This window comes from Arachis hypogaea, chromosome 11 (assembly GCF_003086295.3).
Source record: "Arachis hypogaea cultivar Tifrunner chromosome 11, arahy.Tifrunner.gnm2.J5K5, whole genome shotgun sequence".
NCBI classification, from domain to species: Eukaryota; Viridiplantae; Streptophyta; class Magnoliopsida; order Fabales; family Fabaceae; genus Arachis; species Arachis hypogaea.
Window position 1 is genome coordinate 70,183,994 of NC_092046.1, and position 15,681 is coordinate 70,199,674.

General features: G+C 26.7%; 1 long non-coding RNA gene across 1 annotated transcript; it reads right to left on the reverse strand.

Annotated features, from left to right (window-relative positions):
* Window positions 1–9,535: 9,535 nt before the first annotated feature.
* Window positions 9,536–15,151, reverse strand: LOC112722211 (uncharacterized). Its single transcript, XR_003162507.3, has 10 exons — window positions 14,787–15,151; window positions 14,609–14,685; window positions 13,533–13,571; window positions 13,335–13,405; window positions 12,562–12,614; window positions 12,045–12,092; window positions 10,569–10,610; window positions 10,340–10,420; window positions 10,006–10,121; window positions 9,536–9,901 (listed from the first exon to the last, which is right to left on the reverse strand). It is a non-coding gene; the product is annotated as an uncharacterized lncRNA (long non-coding RNA).
* Window positions 15,152–15,681: the final 530 nt, after the last annotated feature.

A 15,681-nucleotide genomic window follows, 5' to 3' on the forward strand; every position in this document is an offset into this window, starting at 1 on the left:
GGAATTGTGTTATAAAAGATTTAGTTTTTAAATTTTTTTATTAAAAAATAAATTTTTAATTTGAGAATATGTAAATGAGATGAGATTAATGAATGATTTGAAATTGAAAATAAATAAATAATTACATGATTTATGGAGGTTTGAAAATCTCACAAAATAGTTAATTTTTGTTAAATTAAAAAATTAATTTGTGGGGGTTTTAAACTGCCACAACAGTGATTTAAAACTGTCACAAAAATCTAATATAAAACCCCCTCTAAACATACACAAAACCCCCACTGAATAGATTGTGGAGGTTTTTAAAAATCCCCACAAAAGATCTCATGGCACCTTAAATTTTGGGGGTTTTAGAAACCCCCACAAACCATTTAGTGGGATTATAAACCTCCACAAATAGAAAAAAAACTGCCACAAATCAACAAAAATCTTGTAGTGAAATCTCATGAAAATTCTTTTTTTTTTTTAATTCAAATGTGAATAAAAACAAAAAAAGATCTTATTTTAATACCAAAATAATGATTAAAATAATAAAAAATAATCTTTTTTAATGATTCAATCATGAAAAGCTTTGAAAAGACCATCTATGATAATCATTAACAAAGATATATAAGAACGGAAGTGTATCTGAATTCGTGATCATAATTGAGAGTTTGACTCTTGTAGTTCTTTAATCTTCTTCAACCAAAATCTATCGAATCTTTATTTTAGGCTAAATAGCAACTCTGATGGAGCAAAGATTGCAAGATGATTTTGGTACATAGGAATTCAAAATCTTGGAGAACTATTTATATTTGGCTATTGGTTTTCATTAAACTCTAAAAGCCTAAGTAAATAGAATATTTGGTTTTATTCTCATCTAAATCCAAATCAAAAGTAATACTGACTTATTCTTTTAGCATCTATTCTATTATATAAAAATCGAGTTTCTTCACTTAATGATGGAGCTGACGTGGCATGCTTCTGAGAGTGTTTCCTGATTTATTTCTTTTAACTCATTAAATACAAGTTATTACGATAAACTAACTATATCAATTAATTAATTTGATTAGATATTTAAATATCATTTAATTTATTATAATTTATATCAATTTGATTTGGTAGTATTTCCTAATTTATTTATTTTAATATTCTATTAATATTTTTTAATTTATTTCTTTTAATTTATTAAACCAAATTTATTGTGTGTACTAATTAATTAATTTAATTAATTTATTATTCATTAAAATAATAAATCTATGAATAAAATAGGCAATTGAAATATTTTCAACTAATAATTAAATTAAATCAAATCATATTATATATATTGAGCTAAATTCAAATCATGTGAATTAAGGACTAAATTAAAATAAGATAATTTCTTACTTATTCAAGTTGAGTACAATAAATACAAATTAATTTTGTTAGATAATCATAATTGTCTAGTCTATTATATATAGATGGCCACACAAAATTATAAGAATCGTGATTTTTATCTCTCTTACTATTTCAACTCTTCTTTTCTTCTTCTTTTTTTCTTTATGTATAATTTCTTTTATGTATAAATGTACCCAAAATGAGAAAGTACGGATGAGTGTTTTATTGATTGTTTGTTTGATGAATATATCTCAATTTAGGCATTCTATTACTATGGATGGAAGTTGACCTGTAGCAATTCAAAATGGTCAATGTATTTTTTATAGTATTAGATAGAAAAATATTTGTTAAAATGAATACACCCATTGTAATAATTTTTTTTCAATTGTTATATTTTTCTGGCAGTCGTGTAAATTCTTTGAAGGCACAAGATAATAAAATAGGTTGACTTTAATATCATTAGAAGCTAAATTTAATAGTTCAAATAAGCACCACTAATTATGTTAAAAAAGTAATTTTATAATAATAATGCGATTTATATATTAATTTTTTTGAGTAAATTCATTTCAAAATTAAATGTAGAAATTAGACTCAATTACGCTAAACTTTTAAAGGTAATATAGAATTTGACAACAAAATTAACATTCATTAAGGAAATAAATTTATTTATGGCTATTTCCTAATTTTAAATAATAACAAGACTTATGAAAAAATATTAAAGTCATTATTTTTATTAATTAAATCATAATATTAGGTAGTTGATAGTTTCATAGGCGGAAATTATTAAGTAATTACGTAAAAATTAGCAACGAATAAGCAATGAGGATTCAGAAAAAATCGATTATATAATACTAATTTCATAATTAAAATATGTCACTTATCATATTCTCATATATTCTATTTATTATCTATTCTATTATATAAAAATCAGATTTCTGCACTTAATGATGGAGTTAACATGACATGCTTATGAGAGTGTTTAGCGATTTGTTTCTTTTAACTCATTAAATACAATTTATTATGATAAATTAACTATATCAACTAATTGATTTGATTAGATATTTAAATATCACATAATTTATTATAATTTATATCAATTTGATTTGGTAGTATTTTTTAATTTATTTCTTTTAATGTTCTGTTAGTATTTTTTAATTTATTAAACCAAATTAATATACTAATTATTTGTATTAATTAACTAATTAGATTAATTAATTAATCATTAAAATAATAAATTTATGAATAAAATAGGATCTCGTGATCTTTTTCACTAATAATTAAATCAAATCAAATTATATTTATTGAGCTAAATTTAAATCATGTGAATTAAAGACTAAACTAAAATAAGATTATTTTTTACTCATTCAAATTGAACGCAATAAATAAAATTAAATTTGTTAGATAATCATAGTCTTTTGGTCTTCTATATATAGATAGCCACACAAAATTATAAAAATCATCATATTTTTTAAGTTACTTCACAAATATTATATTTTAGGTAATTGTATATTTTTTATGTTATTTTGAAAATTATTATATAATTTTAAGATCATTTAATTATGTTTATTTTTTTAAAAGCATTGTCATTATTGGAGAGTAACTCATGTTTGTGATAGTCTAAAATTGAGAAATAAAAATACAAAATATTAATATACTGAGTTTTCAAAGTATAAATCTTGAAGTAAATATATGTGATCATAATAAATTATCATAATTAAAAGTCTTTATTTTATTTCAATTTATTCAGGACATGTTTATCTTAAATTTTATTTCCTTATTAATTAGTATTCTTTTGTACATTTAATTGTCATTAATTTATATAAATTAAAATGTATAACTTTAAAAAATAGATACGTGTATAAAAAATGAAAAAAAAATATTTTTTTTGTTAGTAAAAAATTTATGTCGCTTTAACTTTTTTTTTTGGCATCATATCTTATATTTTTACTATAATTAAAAGTTAGAGGTAAATTATTAAATATAAAATAGCAAAAAAAATATAATACTTAATGAATTATCATAATCACATTTAAAGGTATTTAAATTATTTTCATACAATAAAAGTGATATGCTTCAAAAAATATTTGTACATAATTTACTAACAAATATATGAGATATTTATCATAATTTTTATTTTTAATAAAAATATCATTGTATTAAAGTGATGCATTTTAAAGATGTATAAATGAGATTTTTGTTAAAAAAATTTACAAGATAGTAAATGCAATTTTATTTTAATTTTATCCTTTACATTTATTTTTAATTTTACCTTTAGAGTTTCAATATGTTTCAGTTATACCATTAGAGTGAACAATATTAATTATAACTAATCAATTATATTATCTGATTTGACAAAATTAAATAAATATTAAATTATTTAATAAATAATAAATAAAAAAATAAAATAAATAAATTTAATTTAAATTATTTTCTTATTATTTTCTATATCTAAGAATCAGAATGTGCTTTTATGTATTTTGATTAATAGTTCTTAAAGGAGTTACTATTTTATTTATTAACATTATAAATTTTTTACAATATTTTCATAAAACTTGATTGATAGATTTTTTTTCACAATGTTTTTCTTGAATTTATTAACAAAAATATATCTTAATTTTTGTCTTTCATCTTTTATATTTATTTATTATAATAATTTTTTTACAGTGTATTTTTATCAACTACATACATTATTTTTATGTCTTTTTTTACTTTTTTTAATTATTTTATTACCTTATTTTTAATTATTTATTTTACTTTTACTCCTCATATGTTTATTGTATTTTACTTCATTTTAGTTTCAATTTTCATAGTTAACTTTCAATTATATAAAAGTCAATAGTTTCTTTCAAAACATGGTTAAATATATTATCTATTATATACAATTATTAGGATAAAGAAACAAATATAACTTGAATATATAATTTAATTTTAATTTAAACTAAAAACTGAATGAATTGTCAGAAAAATAGCAACTAATTTTGTTTTGAATTTCTCTATAATTTATTTAAAGATAAAAATCTCTCTATAACCACTAACATCACTGATAACAAAATTATAAGTCTCTATAAAATAAAAAAATATATAAAATAAATAACATGTATATAATTTTAAAGTTATTAATCATAGACTATGGACAAATTTTTTTTAAAAAAATCTTATGGATCAACAGGTAATTTTTGATATTTTTTTTTAAATTTTTCAGACTTATCAACATTTAAGTTGCATATACATCACTTCTCAAAATATTATGATTTCACAAGATATAATATGTGGGGTAAATCACCTTTATAAACCATTTGCGTACCAATTTTACATATATCCCCAAAATTAAAAAGGGCTACGTGCATGTCTCAATTTATATATCTATATAATCAAATTTAAGGAGTTTAAATTATGTGTTTTCGTAGTAAATCGAATCTATAAGATTTGAATTACTTGGATGCTATCTATGCTACTAAATTGAACGAAGAAGATCCGATTTAAAATGAGCTGGATTGCTACTAAATGAGTATAAATCGAACCTTATTACTTCGACTTAGTATGGACCATATAAACTGAAATTTATTGATTCGATTTAGTTGGGGATGACATAATTCAAATTCTTTGAATTCAATTTACTTTCGAATCACAATGTCAAGTAATTTGAATCCTATAGATTCGATTTACTACTTATTATCCTAATTTGAATTCATTAAATTCGATTTATATAGAAATGTAAATGGAGACAACTAGGTAACGCTTTTGGATTTAGAGGATTCAGGTAATTTTAGGGTGGCTTTAGTTCATCAATGTAAATTAACCTACTATGTGACTTATTTATGCATTGTTTGGATTAGAAGAATTTGTAGCAAAATAAAATGTTGGAGAAGAAAATAGACGAAAAAATCAATTTTTCATTGTTTAGATCAATAAAGAAATTGAATAAAAAACATAAAAATGTATGTGGAACTCATGCAAATTTTTTCTCTTCGAAGTTGCGAAAAAAACTGATGCAAAAGTACAAACATGGGTAAAATTACAGAGTTACCATTTGAATTATAATTTATATATAATATATAAAAATATTAATATAATTTTACTCTATTATAATTTTTTCTCTTCTTACTTTTTCTTCCATCCAAGCAAAAGAAATTTTTTTCTGTATTTTCTTTCCATTTATTTTTTCTTTATCTAAACAACACACACAAAAAAATATACTTTTCTTTCCATTTTCTTTCTTTCTATTTTCTTTCCTCTTATTTTCCATCTTATATCCAAACAATAGCTTAGTGTTTATCCATTTATCTTCTATTAATATTGTTATAACAAGTATATATGTGACTTTATAAAAATGATATAACATAAACTCTAATTATCACAAAAATAGCCAAAATGGATCTTTGCAGGGATCACTCACGTTTTGGGGCTAGATGAGGACTCGTGAAATCCTCACAACCTGCCACGCGAAAAAGGATGGGACTAGGGGTGGCAAACAGGCCAAAACCCGTCGGGCTGGCCCGCATAACCCGCCAAAAAAGGCAGGTTGGGCTAGAATTTTGAGACCGCCAAACTTAAAAAGCCCGCCTATCCCACACCGCTTAATCTATGGACTTCGGCAGGGCGGGGATAGGGTGGGACAGGCTTCCCCACTGGCCAAGCTTTTATTTTATTAGGGCCATTTTTTTACAAATTTCTATGATGTTATTGATCTACAAGAGGATGAAGATGATAATTGAACATGTTCTAAGTTATATTTTGGATTATGTTTTATGTTTGATTGATTATAAACTTGAAGATGTTTAATTATATATTTTGGACAATATTTGTTTTGGTTTGAACAATGTTAGTTTTATTATTTTGTTTCAAAAAATTTGGTTTATAATTATGTTTATTACATATTTAATAATTAAGTTTATTACATATTTATAATTATAAAGACTTTAATGTGTGTAAATTTAAAAATTATAAAATTATTAAAATTATTGTGAAATTATATATATTGTTTAATATTTAATGGTTTATAAAAAAAAAGGAGATCCCGCTAACCCTCCAGCCTACCATTAGGTGGAATAGGGGAGAAATTCAAGGTCGCCTTACTAGGCGGGGCAGGGGGGACCAGCCCACTAGATGGCGGACTTTTGGCGAGGCAGGGCGGGTTTTCCCGTATGCCACCCCTAATGAGGATACGAACATAAGTACCCGCCCCATGGAACCTATTAAATATACACAAATATAAAATTATTAATTTATCCTAATTTATGTATACATAAATCTATTTCTTGAATTTAGTAACCCTAATTTCTGCTTCCAATTCAAATTTTTCCTTTTTCTTCCAGACTCATTCTCAGCCTCGATACTCTCTCTTTAACTCACTTTCTCTGTCTCTCAAGTCCATCACTACGTCGCTCAGTATCGTCCCAAAATATTATGTTATGTTATTATGTTGGAATATGTTTTTATATTTTTTCCTTTTAAAATGTTATTTTTCATAACACATATGTTATAAATTGTGTTGAATTATATTAAATTGATTATTTTATGATTATTATATTATGTCTTTTTGTGTTAATTTTTTTCAAAAATTTTCAAAGAATATTCATAGATACCCGAGGAGATCTGCGTTTCCTAAGGGATAATTAAACAGAAACTTGCAATGACGAAGAAAGAACGGGGGCATTTTTTTTAAATATGAATGAGGGATGGGAAGGGGGCTTCTCACGCTCCCCTAAGTACTCATTACTATATCTAACTAGCAATGGAGATCCAATCTGAGTCGATTTAAGAGGGGACGCGTGGACTTTATCGACATTGGGCCTTTAAGGTAATGAACCTAAGTTAGATTTGGGATCCTAACAATGAATTTTAGTTGATCTTACTTGCATTGAGGTCTTACTAGACCCAAATATATCTTGGATTAATATTTTGAGTCATTGTTATAGCAAATACTATACTATTAAAGTTGGATATATTTACAAGACATTTTTTTAATTTAAATTAAAAAAATTAATTATCTCTTTTTTAGCTTTAAATATTATTTTCTAATGTAACAAAAAAATAAAAATAACAATAATCACTCACATAATTTAAATAGATAATCTTAATATATATATGACACTATATATATATCAAGGATTATTATATATGATATATAATTTTTTTTCTTTTCTATAATGACTATTTATATAATTTATTGAATAATTTTTTTATCTTAATATTTAATAAATTTAACATACAAAATAAGTAACTTAAGTCATCATCTAAGACAATAAGTATAATAGTGCAAATACTTATTTATTTATTAGTAGTGAAAGATATGTAAATAGCATAAATTGATATTTTTTAGTATAAAAGCGATAGTAAAAGTTAATTACATAATTAAAAAATTATGAAGAATTTCTTAAATAATAATAAAAAAATAAGATCACTATTTTCATATATTACAAAATTTATAAAAAAATATTGGATAATAAATCAATTCTCAATAAATTATACATTAATTCTGTCAAAAAAATAAATAATCAATACATTGAATATTATTATTTACGTACTAATATAATATATATTATCGATTATTAAGTTTATAATTAATTTTTAACCCAATTTTTGGTAATTAAAATTTAAATGATTGAAATTATTAAATGCTAAATATTTTGCATCTAACTAATTTATTTTTTTATTGAAATTAAAAAAGGATGAATTGTTAATCAATTCTAAATTTAAATTTAAATTTGAGTAAGAAAATAAAAAAATATTTTAAATTTTATCTCATTAATCAGAATTAATTTCAAGATAAGAAATTATTTTGTACATCATATATATTGTAGGATAGTATGGTCATTTACTATTTTTTTTAAAAGTAAATAATGGTGTAAGAAATTAAAAGAAAATGTATTTACAAGTTTAGAAAATATTAATTTATTTTTCAATAGAATAAATTATATATTGAATAACAAAAGTTATTATTGGTTTCTCTTCACACTAACTAATACTCAACGATGGTATTTTGATACACCATGTTACCAAGAAATATTAATCGATCTAATAACTTTTGTAATGATATAAGTTTATGAATTTGAAAATTTTAAAATCATTTCATAAAATGTGAAGTTTTAACGAGTAACAATGTTGATCATATTGTTTTCACTTCAAAAATGAATATGATACCAACGAATAAAATTGTCCCAAGTAAATTTCAACAAAGACAAAACTCCATAAGTATGCTATTATTGAAAAATTAATCTATTTTAAAGACAAAATATAATTTTTTTTCTACGGATTCCTAACTCGGCAAGTCGAGGAGGACTAATCCACCACATATTGATGCTCTATTTATTAAGGGCCTGTCGCTAACTAATGGATTGTTTATACACACAGAGATTTGAATTCCTTGCTTAACTGGAAAAATAAGATGATCATTCAAGCAATCCAAATTGATTAAAACAAATATTAATTATTTTTAATACTTTTAAGTTGTAAAATATTTATAATAATAATTACTACACTACAAAAAAATTTTGGTAATTATGGCGGTTTTTCAAGGTTATTACGGCGGTTTGAACTGCCATTATTACCTTGAATGGCGCCCAAGAAAAATCGCCATAATTTGAAGCGCCATTAGGTTATTACGGCGGTTTTCGAAAAACCGCCACAATTACCTGGTTAAAATGGCGGTTTTTGAGTTGGGTTAAAACGGCGGTTCAAATCGCCGTTATTTCCAAATAAAATGGTATTTTTTGGTTGGTTAAAACGGCGGTTCAAACTGCCATTATTTCCAGAGTAAAATGGCATTTTTTGTTGGTTAAAATGGCATTTGTGAACCGCCATTTTTACCTTGGCAGAGCGGTATTTTTGGTTGGTTAAAATGGCATTTGAAACCGCTGTTTTTACCGGATTAAACGGCATTTTTAGATGGTTAAAACGGCATTTTGAACCGCTGTTTTTACCCTAATAGTGGTATTTTTTTGGTTAAAATAGCATTTGAAACTGTCGATTTTACATTGTTAAAATGGCATTTCATGTTGTTTAGAATGGCAATTACAAGCCACCGTTTTTACTGGGTAAAAGTGACATTTTTTATCGTTTAAAAATGTAGTTTTAACCGTCGTTTTTACCGTATTAAACAAATAATTTTTTGTTTAAAATTTCACAATAACAAGAAATCATAACCTATAAACAAAATATTACATAATTCATAAATAAAGTATTAAATATAATATAGAATTTTTTTGTATTGAAAAAAAAATAATAACTTCAATACAAATAAAGTATAAAATATAACATAATTTTTTAATTCTAAATATCTTCACTTAGATTGGCTCCAATTTCTAACAGTGTCACATACATCTCATACATAAAACAAGGTAACTAGCTTGGCTAATACCTTGAAAGTAAAAAAAATAACATAATATCACACCAAGTGATCTATGAAGCTCATCAAATGCATCATCAAAAACCTCAGCACAATCTAAAAGTGCAGCTCTATTTCTTCTTATGAATCCTCCATTTCTTTTAAACTGTGCCAAGTATGCTCGAACTTTCTTTGCTCTGTTTATTCTTTACTAACACTTTGCTAGTGAATGTTAGCAAAATTCAACCAACACAAAATAAGAATGCAAATAATCATGGTTCCAATAAACCAAATAAAAGATACGAACACTGAAAGCAAGTGCTCACCTCTTTATTATTAGTCATATATTCATTCACAATTTGCTTTGCATAATGTGGGTCATCGCAAAGTAAAATATTGTCGAAAATTGAACTGAATAGTCCTAGCTCTGGTTTACTAAATTCTGCATTCAATTTATTGTAGTAAGAGGACACTTAGAAAATAAACCATACCATCTTTGACTGTGTCTACAACAAGAAGCAATAATTTAAATCAATAAAAATTATAAAAGTTAGATGAGAGGAAGATTTTAATGCAAGTTCATAAATAACTATGGACATCTCCAGCAACATAATAACATACTTTTTATACTATTGATTCATGTTAAGGGAATAAAAATACCTGTTGCAGCATAGATGAAAATTCAGGATGACTGGCAGCAATCACAGACTTGAACATACATGGAGGTATCCCTTCCTGTTTCTAGTGTTTGAGTATATTGCAGAAGGGAAACCAGAGAAAATAGGAAATAAAAAACTAATCAAAATTAAAAATAATTAAGATGAAACAAATAAAAAATTTTGATGAATGCGCATTAAAAAAGAAGTCATCAAAGAGATAGAGAGATTACTGGAGTTTTAGTTGTGGCATCAATGCTTGAATTGTCATCATCCTGGAGGAAAGAAGGTGATATTAAGAACAATAACATATCTGAACATATCTTCAACAGAATATTTGGAAAAGAGATTGCATAATCCATCCTTCATTAACAAATCACAATCTAATTAGGAACTAATTAAATACAAGATATCAACCACACATGAAGAAAGGAAGAGATCACCAAGAGGCAAGAAAAACATTATTCAGTCGTAACACATTTAAACATGGATAAAACAATATATATATATATATATATATATATATATATATATATATATATATATATATATATATAGAGGAAACAAAACCAAATTTGTCTCGAGACCTTTTGTCTTTATATTTTTTTCCCCGAAACAATTACTAAAATAAGATTTTAGTAATGATACTTTAATATCATTATTATCCTCATCATATATTATTATATTATTTATCTACTACTAGATGAAATACAAACTATCACTACAAGAAATATTGTTAAAATCGACGGCAAAATTGACGGTTAAGCCGTCGATAATATTAAAAATCGAGGGCAAAATAGACGGTAGAAGTGGTCGCTATTAAGCTTGTCAATTTTTCAGAATTGGAATAAAATCGACGGCTTGCCTAGCCGTCGATAATAATTTAATAAAAAAGACATCATTTCCGTCTATAATATAAATTTGAAAATTTTATCTTCTTACTAAAATCGACAACGTTGCCTCGATATTATTATATAAAATCGATGCTATTTTTGTCGATATTTGATTGAATAAAATCGACAATATTGCCGTCGATATTATTATATAAAATCGACACCATTTTCTGTCGATATTTGATTCAATAAAATCGACATAACTGCCGTCGATTTAGTTATTTAGATACCGACATAAATAGCGACAACGCTACCGTCGATTTTAATAGCTATATTTTTTTAATTATTTTTTCTATTTGTATACGAAATATTTATAATTTTATTCGTATAATATTTTTACATCTAATATTATAAATTGTTTCAATAATAATTAATGAATATAAAATAAAATAATCTTATACTAATTTCGGATTGATTTTTATTGTTTTCCAACCATTTTTAAAAGGGAAAAACTACATTATTTTTCTTATTAAAAAGTTATTTAAGAGGATAATAAATATCAAATTTGTCTTGCAATCATTAATGATCAATTTTCCTTTCCCTGTTTACAACCTCTATACCACTTGTCATTATCATGCCGCTACACATTACCTTTCTTTTCTCATGAAAACAAAAGAAAAATGTAGGTTGTAGATCTTACTCACAAAGAAAAGAAAATAATAATAAGAAATAATAACTTTAATCAGTAGAATTGACAAAAATCAATTCACAAGGTTTCCCACTTTATATTATGTAGGTAATAAGTAATTTCATTGTGTCTCTAAGATAAGGTTAATAGTTAATAATGGCATAAGCATGTACAAACCCAAAACATACCAGTGTTCTTGTCTCTGGAGTCAATTCAAGTGATCGGCCACTCGAACGCTGAACAAACCCAAAATTTAATAATTAAAAGATTAAACTAATAATAAGATAGTATGTGCATAAAGAAATTTATAAAATTAGCAATAAAGGAGATGAAGTGTTTGGCTAAAAAATGCAGCTTTCATTAGTCATTGAATACTTTGCCTTGACTGATAATGAAAGTGACAAGGCAACTACCCCTCACAATCCTGACCAGATTAGAATACTAACTTCTTTCCAATCCAAGCCATATCCAAAATACCTTAGCAAGGGAAATAATGCACCAACTACGATGCATCTCGACACTTGAACATAAACATAGAGAAACAAGAGGTGGGTCCATGATGTTCCTTCAACAGAACCAAGAATTTGCAGCGAGTCTTTTAGACTCAACAAACATACATTTTTATCAAGAGCAACTAAATGGAAAAGTGAGAGTATAATCAATGGCCTACTGAGCAAAGAAGATAATTTAAGAGGTAGTTACTACCATGATGGAAGACATTGTCATCACCAAGTACTCCTTCAGCTATAACAACTCCACTGCAAAAAGAAGATGACATAAAAAATAATAATAATAAAGGGTATGAAAAGCTTGATTCACAAGTTATATCAATTGATTGTTATGATTTTAGAATCCATTTATGATCTTACCTTGATGAAAATTAATGTATTAGCAATATATGCAACCATTTCCCCGGAGAAAATAAAGTTAGTCAGTAAAATAAGTATTTACTGTTCTACATAGATTTAAATAATTAGATTCCTTTTATCTATTTCCTTTTATCTTCACTAGAATGAATGTTGTTGAAAATAAGGAAAATCAAAACGATGTCCTATAAGTATATAATTTATATAAACAAGTAGAAGCAAGAAGTATACTAAAAGATATGTAAACTTTGTTGACTTTCACTCTTAAAAGCTGTCCTTGCAAATGCAAAATAGAACCTGTAGAAAAATTTCAATAACTAGATTCTAAATATTAAGAGATAAATGCTAAAGATCGACTTACATTCCCAATGACATGACAAATAACAGATTTTGAATTCTGTGGACAACAAAAGACAACTAAGAGTGCAAATTAAAACCTGCAACATCTTGGCCATCATAGGTGCCCTTATAGACAGTGCCATAGGCCCCATTTGCTTACATATAAATATATAATCATATACTACAAAAGAAAACTATATAATCATGTTGATGCCCATGCATATAAATCAGGATCTCAAGGGACCTAATGAAAAAATGAGCTTTAAAAGTTACCAATCCAGTCCATTGCATAGACACCAAAGCTACATGATGTTAATTGCCTTGCAAAGTCAGCATATCTTCCACTGAAATTGAACTCTAAGTTAGAGGTAGGGGAAAAACTATAATTCTTATCATCTTACAAATGCCTTAACAAATAACAATCACTTGAAAATGGATATATTAGAAAAAACAGAAAGCATATTAGACTACCTGTATTCGTTAAGCCCATGAATGATGACTAGAATGCTCCTAAAAGAAAAAGAGTAGAAAATAATTAATTCAAATGTGAAACAAAGCAATAAGGGAGTGTATAAGGAAACAATTCACATACTACTATCCAAGAACTGTCCAAACAATTCACACACTACACAAAGAAATAATGTACAAGCTCCTCTGCATGAACTATCCCTTTTTCCGTTACTCCAGAGAATCACAAAATGAAGTTTTTATTAGACTACTAAACCCCCACACTACACAACTACACATACAATCTCTTACCATTAATACCTAGCTGGATCCAAAGGAGCACATGGCAAGCATAATGTTTATGAATGGCAATCAGCCAGCATAACAATAAAGGAGTAGATAAGGATCCAATTTACAAACTCTTCTACAAGAACTTTCCCATTTCTAAGTGATAATGTTGTGTTAACTCCTCAAATAATCATCATAAGAGTCAGCACCAAAACTCTATATGAATACTCCAAAAAAAAGCAGAAAATATGCTGACATGTCTGCCACCAAGCTAGCATCCTAAGTTGTCATCCCAGCATTTGTTCACTATCAAAATAAGGAGATTTCACAGGAGCCAAGCTTTCTGCAGACTAACTACTCCAAGCCACATCGCCAGTAGTAAAAACTAATAGAATCCAGAGCTACCAGTCAGAACTAGAAGGTAAATACTTAATCTTATGACTTTCTTATTTACAACTTGCCTAGATGACATTACTATCCAAAATTATGAGCAATATTCATGAAGATTACTTAAATAATACACAATACTTTCCATACTTACTTGAAATCTGTAACTGAGTTTTAAGTTAGTACTCTACCTTTTCCTAATACTAACCAAGCAAGTAGTTTTTCTTTCTTTCTTTTAAATTTTGTTTTATCTAATCACATTGTAAAATTGTGACAAACTAGTTAAGCTGAAGTAATGTGATGAATTGATTATGCTAATTAGGTTTAACAAACGCAAATTCAGAATTTCATGATAAAAATAGTAGATACAAAAATTTCAAAAATAAATAAATATAATAATCAAAGAGAGACAGGGAGGAACTTACAAGAAGCTGCGATGGCGACATGCTCTGGCATCGGTCTCACAGGGACGGCGATCGGCAAAGACATTGCAACGATGAGTCTGTGGAAGAAGAAGAACTTACATACAGATTCACAAATCACAATGTGATAGAGTGGGAGAGAGAGAGAGAGAGAGCACGCAAGCGAGAGAGAGGAACTCACATGAAAAGGATGGCGCGACAGCGGGTTCGGCGGAGGAAGAAGACGACGCGGGTTCGGCACGGCAGCTCTGCTCCAGGCAGAGGAGAAGAAGAAGAAGAAGAAGAAGATGATGATGCTCTGTGCTCAGGCGGAGGCCGGTGGGTTTTCTCAGGCGTTGGAGAAGAAGAAGCTCTGCTCTCTGCCTCTCTACGTAACTGTGATTCCGTCTCTGATCTCTATTCTCAGGCGTTGGAGGAGAAGAAGATGCCTCACTCTGAAGTCTGAAGTTTGAACTCTGATTCTACGAAGGTTTGGGGTAAAATTTTGGGGAAATGAGTGAAATGAAGGACGCAAGAAGCCAAACGCGGGAGTGATTTTTTGTTGATAAGAATCGACGGCTCTTTCTGTCGATTTTAGTTAAAATAAAAATCAACATCTTTGTCGTCTATTTTATGTAATAAATCTATACCGTTTATTCAAGTTAGAAAAGAGATCTCTATCATCTAAATTTACCGACGACAAGAATTGTCGATATTTTAATTATTAAAATAGACGACTGGTCCATCGATTTTAAAGAAAAAAAATTTTCATCCACTCTTTTGTCGATAATGTGATGATAGAGTTTAAAGGTTAGAAAGTTACCAAAATAATAGACGACATCGTCGTCGATTTTAATATTTTACTTCTGGTCATCCCTTTTTCATTTTATCGACGGCAAGCCGTCGAAAGATATTGATGAAAAATTGATCGTCGATTTTTGGCGTTGATAATTACACTGTTTCTTGTAGTGTATTACATCTAATTTATAATGTTTGTCATTTTGATTATTTGCGCACTAATTAAAGAACCCAAAATTTAAAAAAAAAATTGATTAAAAGAATGTTGTTCAAAATACTCTTATTATTTAATAACTAAG